Below are 13,961 nucleotides of genomic sequence, written 5' to 3' on the forward strand. Positions count from 1 at the left end.
GCAGTACATTTCAAAATATACAGGGCATAAGAATCACCTGGGGTTTTTCTAAAAAGAAGATTCTGATTTTGTAGGTCTAGGGAGGGTCCCAAGATACCGCATTTCTAACAAAGCTCAAGGATGATACTGATGCTGCTGGCACATGGATCACACTTGGAGTAGTGAAAGCCTAAACACCTACATAAGAGTCACCTCATGCATTTATTTAAAATGCAATTACTGTGCCATAGTTACTGAATTAAAATTCTTGAGTGTGAAACTTGAGAATTTGAATTGTCTACACAATCTTAGGTTCTTTTTCACACTAAAATTTAAGAACTATTTGTGTAGTAAAAGGCTCAATGGTTTCTCTTATACTGTACTATTGTGAGAGAACAGAAATGTTAAGTTCTCATATGCTGATAAGTTTCATATTTTAATTTATTGGAAGATTTACCAGGCTTATCTTGTGATTATTTTATAATGTGATTTCAGAAATCAAAAATCTACTTATTAGTGGCTAGTTTGGGCTACTTTAGTGTCCTCTGATTCATTCTGTTTCTGCTCACTGTTAAGAGTGAGGCTGGGAATATGAAATGGTACAGCCACTATGGAGAACAGTATGGAGGTTCCTTAAAAAACTAAAAATAGAACTACCATATGACCCAGCAATCCCACTACTGGGCATATACCCTGAGAAAACCATAATTCAAAAAGAGTCATGTACCAAAATGTTCACTGCAGCTCTATTTACAATAGCCAGGAGATAGAAGCAACCTAAGTGTCCATCATCGGATGAATGGATAAAGAAGATGTGGCACATATACACAATGGAATATTACTCAGCCATAAAAGAAACGAAACTGAGTTATTTGTAGTGAGGTGGATGGACCTAGAGTCTGTCATACAGAGTGAAGTAAGTCAGAAAGAGAAAGAGAAATACCATATGCTAACACATATATATGGAATCTAAGGAAAAAAATGTCATGAAGAACCTAGGGGTAAGATGGGAATAAAGACACAGACCTACTAGAGAATGAACTTGAGGATATGGGTAGGGGGAAGGGTAAGCTGGGACAAAGTGAGAGAGTGGCATAGACATATATACACTACCAAACGTAAAATAGATAGCTAGTGGGAAGCAGCCGCATAGCACAGGGAGATAGCTCGGTGTTTTGTGACCACCTAGGAAGGTGGGATAGGGAGGATGGGAGGGAGGGAGATGCAAGAGGGAAGAGATATGGGAACATATGTATATGTATAACTGATTCACCTTGTTATAAAGCAGAAGCTAACACACCATTGTAAAGCAATTATACTCCAATAAAGATGTAAAAAAAAAAAAAAAAAAAAGAGTAAGGCTCCTAAAAGGGAACCCTCCTACACTGTTAGTGGGAATGTAAGTTGGTGCAAGACTATGGAAAACAGTTTTGTGGTTCCTCTGAAAACTAAAAATAGAGCTAACATATGATCCAGGAATCCTGTTCCTGGGCATGTTTCTGGAGAAAACTATAATTCAAAAATATACATGCACCCCAATGTTCATTGCAGCACTATTTACAATAGCCAAGACATGGAAACAACCTAAATGTCCATCAACAGATGAATGGATAAAGAAGATGCGGTATATACATACAAAGGAATACTACTCAACCATAAAAAGTAACAAAATAATGCTATTTGCAGCAACATGGATGAACCTAAAGATTATCATATTAAGTGAAGTAAGTCAGAAAGAGAAAGACAATACCATATTATATCACTAATATATGGAATCTAAAATATGACACAAATGAACTTATCTACTAAACAGACTCACAGACATAGAGAACAGACATGTGGTTGCCAAGAGAGGGTTGGGAGAGGGATGGAATGGGAGTTTGGGATTAGCAGATGCAAACTAGTATATATAGAATGAATAAATAACAGGGTCCTACTCTATAGCACAGGGAGTTATACTCAATATCCTGTGATTAAACCATAATGGAAAAGAAGATAAAAAGAATATATATATATATGTATATATATATATATATATATATATATATATATATAACTGAATCACTCTGCTGTACAGCAGAAATTAACACAGCATTGTAAATCAACTCTACTTCAATTTAAAAAAAGAGTGAGGCACCTCCTCCTTCATATTTTGTACTCTTCCTTCATGATGATAATTCCATAAAGAGATGAATCTAAATGGAGTTATTCCAGCTTTCTTTCCTGAGGTGAGCCTTCTCCCTAGAGTTTATGGTGTATGTACTTGTGCGTATCATATCTTGGGATTAGGCTGAAGAAGTAACCCCCTGTGCAGTGTCACAAAGAAATCACAAGCCAGAGAGGGGAGGAGAGACATAAAAATCAGAGGCCCTCAAACAAAAGTCACAGAAAGAACAGAATACAGAAGGATGTTCATGAGTATTAAGAGGTTAGTTTTGTGTTTCAAAGTAGAGTTCATGAAGAAGCTGTCTTAAACAGTAATTTGACAAATTTTAATTCAGCTAATACTTACTGACTGAGAACTTGCATGTGTCATGTGCTAGACGGCAGAGGAAGATAGATAAAAGGATACAACCCTTTTCCTGGTGGTAATTTCAATTTAGCAGGAGAGGATGGTGTGACCTAATAGAGGAAAATTAAATATGTATTCCTGGTGAGAAGAAAGTGAATGAGTCATTTTCTTCCAGGTATTTTCCACACCTTTCCAGGTCATTTTAAAAAATTCAATGAGGAAAACCTATATCCACAAAAGTTTTTAATAATATACAATGACTGAAAACAATCCAGATACCCATGAACAGGTAAATGAATAAGCAAACTGTGACAGAGTGGACCACTCCTCAGCAATAAAAAGAATGAACAAATGATATGTGTAAAACATGGATGAATCTCAGAAACATTATGTTAGAGAATGAAGCCAGATATAAAACATTGCATATTGTATGACTCACTCTACATAAAGTTCAAGAGAAGCTAAGACTAATCTATGCTGTTAGAAATTAGAACACTGATCATTTATGTTGATGGGGGTTGGCTGGAAGGAGCATGTAGGAACTGTCTGGAGTGATGAAAAAGCCTTCATTTTGATAAAGGTGGTAGTTACCAAGTATATACATTTACTAAAATTCATTTAAGATGTGTACATTTCACTACATGTAAATTTTATCCTTCCCAAATGAAAAACATGTGGTTATGTTTGTTAGGGATTGGCAAGTTTGCTTTTGAATTTGAATTTATCGGCAGATTTTCTTGAATCTATTTTTTAAAAATAATAGAAAACAACAGATCAGGGACCTATTCCCCTCCTAACTATGTTATAAGTCACACCTTTAGTTCTTTCACTGTAATTTCTTACTCACAGAGTTATTTAAATAATTACATGATATAATGTCTATAAAGCACCTAATGCAATATGTACTTAATAATGATTAGTTACTAGTCCCATTGCAATAGGGATTTATATATAATGTTCATAAAGAAGGGAAGAGGTAGGTAGAGTTTACCTTGCAGAAGATCAAATGACTGATGTATGGAGATAGTAAGGCAGCCATTATACAAGGGGTGGTAGTTAAATTGTTAATTTGTGAGCAATTGAAAGGTCAAGACAGGGAATGTTCATTTGATTTGAGAAACAGTTGAAACTATTATTTCACAGAAGTAGATTAAGTAGATTAAGGTAATAGTGCATATAAAGTATGGTTCTGATTGTGTAAGAAAATTTTAATACTATCCTGACTGGGTAAGACCTTGTGCCTTATAGATAGCAGGATGATTGATCAAAGAAAGACCTATGAGGAAAAGAAGGTGTGTAGAAAACGATTTGAAATTAAAAGTTTTCCTCTTTTACTGTGGGTCTGAAAAAGAAGCTACCCTTCTATGAAATGTATCAATAGTATGTGAGAAGTGGCAGGAGGTGATAGTAAAAAAAAAGACATGAAAAATCCAAAAGGAGGGAGAATGCCAAGTTTGTTATCATAAGAAAATTTTGTCCACAGTGGAATAACAGTTTGGATTTAGAATATTTTTATTCATATGTTATCAAAATGCTTCCATAGTATGACTTCTTCCTGGAATAGTCCATCTCAGGGAATCTCAATGGAAAGGACATAGAATTTGGAGTCAGACATTCCTAGGGGTGAAGTCAAGCTTGAATAATTGCTTAACCTCTTTGAACCTCAATTTCCTCATGGGACAAAATGGGGTAATAATAACATCCTCATGAGACTTGCTTTGAGGACTAAACCAGATGATGTATTTGAAGTGCCAGAATAGGCGTCTTCTACGTATTAGTAGTATCCTGTCAAATAATGATAATTTCAGAATCAATATCATTGAGAATGTGAATGTCCTTTTAGTTTCATCATGTCCATTATTCCTAGCATGTAAATTGAACATTTAATTCTTCTCTCCTTCAATGGAATGATGGAATTTCCTCTTTTCAATTCTATTGTATATCTCATCACCCCTCAACTTACTGTAAAAAAAAAAAAAAATTGTGCTGAGTTAAAGGACAGTGAGAGTGCATGTTAAGGTAGGATTCACTGTAATTTGTTAAAAGATCCATGAAATGCGATCAGTGACCATCTAGTAATTCTTGTTTTGTTCCGTTTTTTTTTTTTTTATGAGAGAGCTGGGTCTATAATGGAGTATTTTCCTTTCTCAGACTCTGCCTGAAAATTTGCTCTGTTAAAATATCATGTTGTGAAGTTGCAATTTTTGCTTTAAAAATCCCTTTTTCTTTAAATGAAAATCAGCCAAGCCATGTAAAAGGTACATTTTCCTTGAAGAGAAAGATAAAATCTCTTAGATTTATTTGCTTTTAGCTTAAAAACAAAATTCCATCCTATTAAAATATCTTGATGTGTTATGAATGTAGTCTCAAATTTTTATCTGAATCAAATGCCTGAGTTTGCTAATCTCTTCACTGTTTTCTAAAGGTTGTCTACTTTTCTGCTGAAATAATAAATGGGTAAATATCATATGTTAGATGCTTGCATCTTTAATATGCCAGCACCTTCTGTCCTAGAGGCATATTGTGCCAGATGGAATGTTTCATAAACACTACAACAAACAAATTACATTAGCTACCCTGGCTTGCACAGTGACACATAGCACCTTGATATAACTCAATTTTGTCTTTGCCTACTTCTCAACCATTGCATTTTAAATCAGCACTGGGATAGTACAAAATATCATGTCTGAATAGAATGATAAATCTGCCCACTATGTTTATAAAGCATTCAGCCACTATTAATTTCTTCATAGCAATATTTATGCTAATAGTCAAACCCTAGAATGACAAAGTAAGATTATTTTTCCCACAAAATTATTTTTTAAAGGACAGTATCTCTTTCTATGGGTATTCTAAGCATTATGAAAGGAAACAATTGAAAGAAATTTGAATCATTGTTTCAGTATTTACAGTTGAGCAAATGAATTAATGTAGACATTTTTAAAATGGATTTTTTAAAGAAATTATTAAGTTGAAGACTGAAGAAGAGATAAATAATTCCTATCACAAACTATTACAACTCTTTGGTACTTAAAGAAGGAATATGTTTATTTTCAATATATAAATAGAAGAGTGACAGAACACATAGGAGAAAATAGCAATTAGGTAGATAGGTGATACATAGCAAGATAGATTGATATAGATAAAAGGATAGGTAATGGATGGATGGATAGATGGATGGATGGATGGATGGATGGATAGATAGACAGATGGGTGGATAGGTGGATAAATGGTTGGAGCTCACCTAATACTAGGAAGTCAAGAACAATATTTATTTCTCCAGTCTGAATAATAAAATATGTTCTTGAATAGTTTAAGTGCTTAAATTAAACAAGCACATCTAGTTTAAAAGTTTTATTATAGATGCTGTTTCAGAGATGAATTAACATCACAAGTTGCCGACATTAGAATAAAATACTTTAAAAAATGATCTGTGTACTACAAAGATGGAGTTTGAACATCCCGCTTTTTTCACAAAGACCTTCTTGTCCACAGTTGCCTGCCCTATTAACTTCCGGGGGCTTGTCTGGAGGCCTGTCTCTGAACCCCAAGAATTCACAGCATGCCCCCCCACCCCCCGCCGCTATGAGGAGGTTCCTATATGAATATGTTTCCATTCCTAAGACAAGGTGATAATTATTTTCTTCATGATGTGGCTAGCCTTTACGATCTAGTTTATTGTGCAATTTAGTAGAAACCAAGGAAAGCTTAGGAAACGCCTCATTAATTCATGGATTAAAATCATTGTCTTAATTGGAAGCTCCTTAATCTCATGAAGGAAACAATGAAACTTGTAGCTGCATGGCAAAGTAAGGAAATTGGCAGCTTTTTTTTTTTCAATTAGTGCACTAAAATACAATTTCAATAGGCTAGCGATGGCGAGTTATTTAAAACATAAAAGCACCAGTAAACCATGTAAATCAGGAATTGCATAAATCATAATAAAATTCCTAAAATTCTCTCCCTCTTAAAAAAACAATTTTTCACTAAGAATACAGTTTGAAATGTGTGATCAAAGAGAATATATTATGCAAATGAATCAGCCAATGATTTAGCAAAATATCTTTTTTTTAAAACACGTTTGATAAATCATGACGGTTCTCTGTGCTGAATCAGTTAGCTATTTGAGAAAGAAAATATATATGATTAATTTAAACTTTAGTTATCATAGTTTAACATGACCACCATTTAGAACAAAACAGTTATCCAATTTGATTGATGATGGATCCCTTTTTTAATGTTTTCTATTACAAAATTTACCATAATAAATTTTTAAAAATTACTGAAACATAAAAGAAAAACACTCATAACCTTAACAGCCTAACATACATTTTGTATTTTTTCAATCTTATTTACTATTCACTTTTATTTTTGAACATACTGTTTATACACAGATGCTTTTCTTATTTTCTGTTATAAAGTCAGCATTTTGAGCTTATTAGTCTTTGTAATACTCAATTTTAATCGTTGAAAAATATTCCATTCTGTGGTTTTAAACCATTCCTTTATTATTGGACCTGGGCACTTTCTTATCTGTATATTTTGTTGTAAGTTGAATAGAATTACCACTTTAATAATGGTTACAAGAAGTGGAATTACTAGTTTGAAGCAAAAGAACTTGAAAATTTTCTTACTTTTTTGGTTTTGCCTAATTCTTTCTAGACCTTGAATAAAAGATATTTAATAAAACTTTAAAAAAATTTAAACAATGATCAACTGTATCAAACAATTCTGATTGACCCAATTGGATAACTGATAAATGACCACTTGATTGTATAATACAGAGGTCTTCTGTTCCCTTGGTAAGAGCAGCCTCAGTGGAGTGGCAAGTATACAAGTCTGAATGTAGTGGGAACAAGAGGACATGGGAGGAGAGGAAGGAGAAACTGCCCTCAAAAAATCGTTTTGAGAAATGTTGTTTAAAAATAGCAGAAAAATGGGGCAGAAACTTTTAAGGGATATAGAATCAAGGAAGATTTCTTTAAAATGGTATGTATTTGTATACTAATAGAAATAAACAATGAAATAAATAAAATAGAAGAGAGCAGTGACCTTGGGCATACTGAAGTGGATGGGTTCCACTACTTAAGTGAATGGGTTGGTCTTAGATAGAAAAAAAAAAGGTAATTTGTTCCTTGACTTTCAGGCAGAGTATATGGGTCTCGCTGTTGGTAGACATAAAAAAAAAAATTATTGGAGAAAAATTGCTTTACAATGTTGTGTTAGTTTCTGCTGTACAATGAAGTGAATCAGCTATATGTATACATATATCCCCTCCCTCTTGGACCTCCCTTCACCTCCCATCCCACCCATCTAGGTTGTCACAGAGCACTGAGCTGAGTTCCCTGTGCTATACAGCATGTTCCCACTAGCTATCTATTTTACACATTTTTAAAATACATAAATGGAACAATATTATTGTTAAGGTGTTCTTTCTAAAAGTCTTCCCCCAAAAGCTTATGAAAACTCTGGAGTCACAGGAAACTGAATTGGACCCTTCCTCTTACTCATGACCCATGGCAAACTGCTTACATTTTCTTGGCCTAGGTTTTTTCAAGTGTACAGATACACTGATCTAAGTGTATTAGATCTACCTGTTGAGAGTTTTGTTTGAATATTAAACAACAAATTCCTGGGAATTCCCTTGCGGTCCGGGGGTGAGGACTCTGAGCATCCAATGCAGGTGACAGAGGTTCGATTCCTGGTCAGGGAACTAAGGAGATCCTTCATCCAAAGGCCACTTGGTGTGGCCAAAAAAAAAAAAAAAAGAAATTTCATGGAAAGTACTTAGTACAGTAAAGTCTGGATAGTATTATCAATTCCTTAAAAGTTGATGTTCATATTGATAATCTCTACTCAGTTCTTCTACAAATAAATTCATTAAGTTGCATGTTTAAGAATATTTATCCCAAAACACCTGATCATCAAGTCAATATAATTCAGCTAAAATATGCTGACTGAAAGGTCTCAGATGGGCTGGGCTTTTGTTCCCCCTGGAATTGGACAGTGGTTTGGGCATCAAACAAACTCTCTGGATCAGATATCTGTATGATTGATTGAATTGGCCAGGTCAATCTGAATTGGCTCTTGAGACAGTATTTATCAAACAGACGTGTCTCTGAGTGACAAGTATGGCTGTAGGCATTCACATCTCACACTCCCACAATGACATGAGGATGTAATGTGCTCTTCTCAAGGTTTAATTTGGCAAGGAATCCCTACCTCTGAAAGCAAGGATGTGACAGATGTCTGAGGAGGCACACCATGTACAGGAGAAGTTATACAACTGCACAGACAGGGCTTTGCTCTGTCATTACCATCATCATTTAATATTTATCAGAGTGTCCACAATGTGCATTGTACTTTACAGGCTGCAGGCATCACTGCACCTCAGAAGAGAGAAGGAGATGAAAGTCAGCACATGACAAAGAGGAAACAAACAACTGCTTCTAGCAAATGTTCATGTAATATTTAGAAAGATGCTACTTACTTCTGAGTCTTGAGATGGTACACCCTGGTGGAAAACTTCCTATCCTGCAATCACAGGTCTTCAAAAGGAGAAGAAACAAAGGTGAGACTGAGAATCTTTTTTTAAACAATGAACCTGCTATCAAGATAAAGTTGAAAGCTATTTTGACGGTATGCTCTCTTTCTCTCTTTTTCCCTAGAGGAGAAGTGAAGAAGGTAGATGCAAAGCCTTATATTTCAGGCGCCACATTTAAGATGTTAAATTGCTCCTAGAGCTCATTCATTTCTGGGAGGTTACAGCAGAGTAAGAGCAAACAATCTGTACTGAAGCAAAGATTTCTATTTGGATGTGAGTCAATACTATCAGCAATTCTAATTTGATTTTATACTTCTACTCTAACAAGTTATTAGTTTTTGATTGTAAAACTAATAGGAGGAATTATATAAAATACAAAATGTATAAAGAATATAATAAAAGTCAATTTCTTAAATTCACCACATTTAACATTTTGGGTGCTACATTTCCATTCTGTCATTTTTTCATTTAGGAAAGATTTTCCTTATGAAACTTTAAATTTTCTTTCTGTCATTAAAATGTAAGTACTTTCTAATTAAATATTCTAACAAATGATTTCTATTATTCTTTAAAATAGGTAATTAATAAAAATTCTTTATGATAGATAACTAGAAAATATATTCCTGGCACAAAAAGGCAAGCCCATTTAAAATTTTGATGGATACCAACTAATTCATTTTTTTACAGTTATTACATATATTGGCTATATTTCCCCTGTTGTACAACATCCTTGAACTTATCTTACACCCAATAGTTTGTACCTCCAACTCCCCACCCCTATATTGCCCCTCCCCCTAACCCCACTGGTAACCACTAATTTGTTCTCTATATCTGTGTCTGCTTCTTTTTTGTTATTTTCACTAGTTTGTTGTATTTTTTAGATTCCACATCTAAGTGATATCATACAGTATTTGTCTTTCTCTGTCTGACTTGTTTCACTTAGCATAATGCCTTCCAGTCCACCCATATTGCTACAAATGGCATTGTTTCATTTTTATGGCTGAGTAGTATTCCATTGTATGTGTGTACCACAACTTCTTCATCCATTCATTGGTTGATGGACAGTTGGGTTACTTCCCTGTCTTGGCTATCATAAATAATGCTGCTATGAATATTGGAGTGCATGTGCCTTTTTGAATCAGGGCTTTTTTTCAGATAATACTAAGGAGTGGAATGGTTAGGTCACATGGTATTTCTGTTTTTAGCTTTTTGAGGAACCTCCATACTGTTTTCCACAGTGGCTGTACCAATTTACATTCCCACCAACAGTGTACAAGTGTTCCCTTTTCTCTACATCCCTGCCAACTTTTATTATTTGTAGACATTTTGATGATAGTCATTCTCACAGATGTGAGGTGATATCTCATTGTGTTTTTGATTTGCATTTCCCTGATGATTAACAATGTTGAGCATTTTTGCATGTGCCTGTTGGCCATCTGCATTTCCTTTTTGGAAAAATATCTACTCAGTTCTACTGCCCATTTCTTAAATTGGGTTGTTTGATGTTGAATTGTATGAGCTGTTGGATATTGGATATTAATCCCTTATCAGTCATATCATTTGCAAACATTTTCTCCCATTCAGTAGGTTGTCTTTTTCTTCTGTTTTGCTGTGCAAAATGTTTTAAGTTTAATTTGATGCCATTTATTTATTTTTGCTTTTATTTCCTTTACTTTAGTAGATGGATCCAAAAAGATATTGCTGTGACTTATGTCAAAGAATATTCTGCCTATGTTTTCCTCTAGAAGTTTTATAGTATCCAATCTTACATTTAGGTCTTTAATCCATTTTGAGTTTATTTTTGTATATGGTGTTAGAAAATGTTCTATTTCATTATTTTATATGTAGCTGTCCAGTTTTCTCAGTACCACTTATTGAAGAGAGTATCTTATCTCCATTGTATAGTCTTGCCTCCTTTGTCATAGATTAATTGACCATAGGTGGGTGGGTTTATTTCTGGGCTGTCTATCCTGTTCCATTGATCTACATGTCTGTTTTTGTGGCAGTACCATGTTGTTTTGATTACTGTAGCTTTGTAGTATAGTCTGAAGTCAGGGAGCATGATTCCTCCAGCTCTGTTCTTCTTTCTCAAGATTGTTTTGGCTATTTGGGGTCCTTTGTGTTTCCATACTAATTTTGTTCTAGTTCTGTGATCAATGCCATTGGTATTTTGATAGGAATTGTTTTGAATCTGTAGATTGTCTTGGGTAGTATGGTCATTTTAACAATATTGATTCTTCCAATCCAAGAACATGGTATATCTCTCCATCTTCAATTTCTTTCATCTTCAGTTTCTTTCATCAGTGGCTTATAGTTTTTGGAGTACAGGTCTTTTGCCTCCTTAGGTAGGTTTATTCCTAGGTATTTTATTCTTTTTGATGTAACGGTAAATGGGATTATTTCCCTAATTTCTCTTTCTGATCTTTCATTGTTAATGTATAGAAATGCAACAGATTTTTGTGTATTACTTTTGTAGCCTGCAACTTTACTGAATTTATTGATGAGCTCTAGTAGTTTTCTGGTGGCGTCTTAAGGATACTCTATATATAGTATCATGTGATCTGCAAACAGTGACAGTTTAACTTTTTCTTTTCCAGTTTGGATTCCTTTTATTTCTTTTGCTCCTCTGATTGCTGTGGCTAGGACTTCCAATACTATGTTGAATAAAAGTGGTGAGAGTGGACATCCTTGTCTTGTTCCTCATCTTAGAGGAAGTTCTTTCAGCTTTTCCCTGTTGAGCTTGATGTTAGGTGTGGGTTTATCATACATGGCCTTATTATGTTGAGGTATGTTCCATCTGTGCCCACTTTCTGGAGAGTTTTTTTCCTAAACAGATGTTGAACTTTATCAAAACTTTTTCTGCATCTATTGAGATGATCACATGATTTTTGTTCCTTAATTTGTTAATGTAGTATATCACATTGATAGATTTGCAGATATTGAAAAATCCTTGCATTCCTTAGATGAATCCCTTTGACCATGGTGGATGATCCTTTTAATGTATTGTTGGATTCGGTTTGCTAGCATTTTGTTGAAGATATTTTCATTTATGTTTATCAGTGATACTAGCCTGTAATTTTCTTTTCTTGTGGTATCTTTTTCTGGTTTTGGTATCAGGGTGATGGTGCCCTCATAGAATGAGTTCAGAAGTGTTTCTTCTGCAATTTTTGGTAATAGTTTCAGAAGAATAGGTGTTAACTTTTCTCTAAGTGTTTGGTAGAATTCACCTTTGAAGTCATCTTGTCCTGGACTTTTATTTGTTGGGGGTTTTTAAATTACTGATTCAATTTCATTACTGGTGATATTTTCCATTTATTCCTGATTCAGTCTTGGGAGATTGTACCTTTCTAAAAATTTGTCCATTTCTTCTAGGTTGTCCATTTTATTGGCGCATAGTTGCTCATATTAGTCTCTTATGATCCTTTGCATTTCTGTGGTGTCAGTTGTTACTTCTCCTTTTTTGTATAACAACAAATTCTTAAAACACACACACACACACAATATTTTTTCCCACAAGCAATATATGAGAGTTTCCATCTGTTCATGCCCTTGCCAAGCCTGGATACTGCTTAAAGTTTGACATTGTATTGTTGTTATGATTTGCAATTCCCTGATAAAAATTGGTTAGTTTAAGAATTCTTTCATATGTTTACTGGTCATTTTAGATTTTTATTATGTGAATATACCCTTTATTTCACCACTTAAAATTTGGCTTTTTTTTTTTATTTGTGCTAGCTCTTTATACTTTCTCATGTCAAAGCAAAAATTGCACAGAGAAAACTAAACACACAAGAAAGACTGTATTCAAGGCTATTGCAACAGGGTAGAGAGGCCACAGATCAGTAGGAACTCAACTCTGCTGAATCAAAGTGCAGGGAAGTTTTAAGTCCTGGGGTGAGAGGGAGAACAGAAGCCATCTGTTTGCTAATTAACTTTACCCAAAGGAAAGGTAAACTTTCTCTTATATTCATGACAGGAGGTAGTTTTACAACTTGGAGGTAAGTTCTCACCTTTCCACAGAAACTAGGAGATAGGGGTGTTATCTCCCTTAAAGATTGCATTTCAATGAGATAGCTCCCAGGTCCTAAAGAAAGTCATTCTTGGGCTATAAAACTGGCAAGAAGCTTTTTAAGAAACTTATAGAGAGGATTCTGGGAAGATGGTAGAGTAAGAAGAATCAAGAATCTATCTCCCTACCTAGAAAATTGCATTGGAGGAATTTATCTCCTATAACTATTTTGGAAATATGGAGTCTATTGAATGCTCGCAACTTCCAGGGGAAGACTTTGTTGGTAAATTGTGGTTAATTTTGTTCAGTTTCATCTGTTATCACAGTAGCAGCTATCTATCCCCCACACCCAGTCATGGGAGACAGCTGTGCATGTGTTCTGTGCACACTGCTGGTGGGAACCAGAATGGGCAGAAAGCACCCTGTCATCCAAATATTGGGATGCATGCTTTGTTGACTGCTGTTTCTGGTCCTAGAGCTGCACACTATCATCATGGTGTTGCCCCTCCCCATACTGTTGCAAGACCCTCCCCATCTGCCTGAAGCAACTTCCAGAGAATTTAAAGAACCAGTGTCCTTCCTTCCATTTCGTTTCTCTCTTTTTCCACTTTTGGAAGCTAGGTATTAAAAACTAGAACATACAAACACTACTGCATATATGGGGAAAATTAGAAAGTGACCATGCATGCCCAGGGAGAACCATTATGGTGGTTCCTCAAAAAATTAAAAATAGGAATATGAGCAATCTGAAATAGATCCAGCAATCTCACTTCTAGATATACATCCAAAAGAACTGAAAGCAGGGTCTCAAAGAGATGTTTGTAAACCCATGTTCATAGCAGCATTATGCACAATAGTTAAAATGTGGAAACAACCCAAGTTTCCATTAACAGTTGAATGGATAAGCAAAATGTGGT

This window comes from Hyperoodon ampullatus (genome assembly GCF_949752795.1).
Source record: "Hyperoodon ampullatus genome assembly, chromosome: 5".
Lineage (NCBI taxonomy): Eukaryota > Metazoa > Chordata > Mammalia > Artiodactyla > Ziphiidae > Hyperoodon > Hyperoodon ampullatus.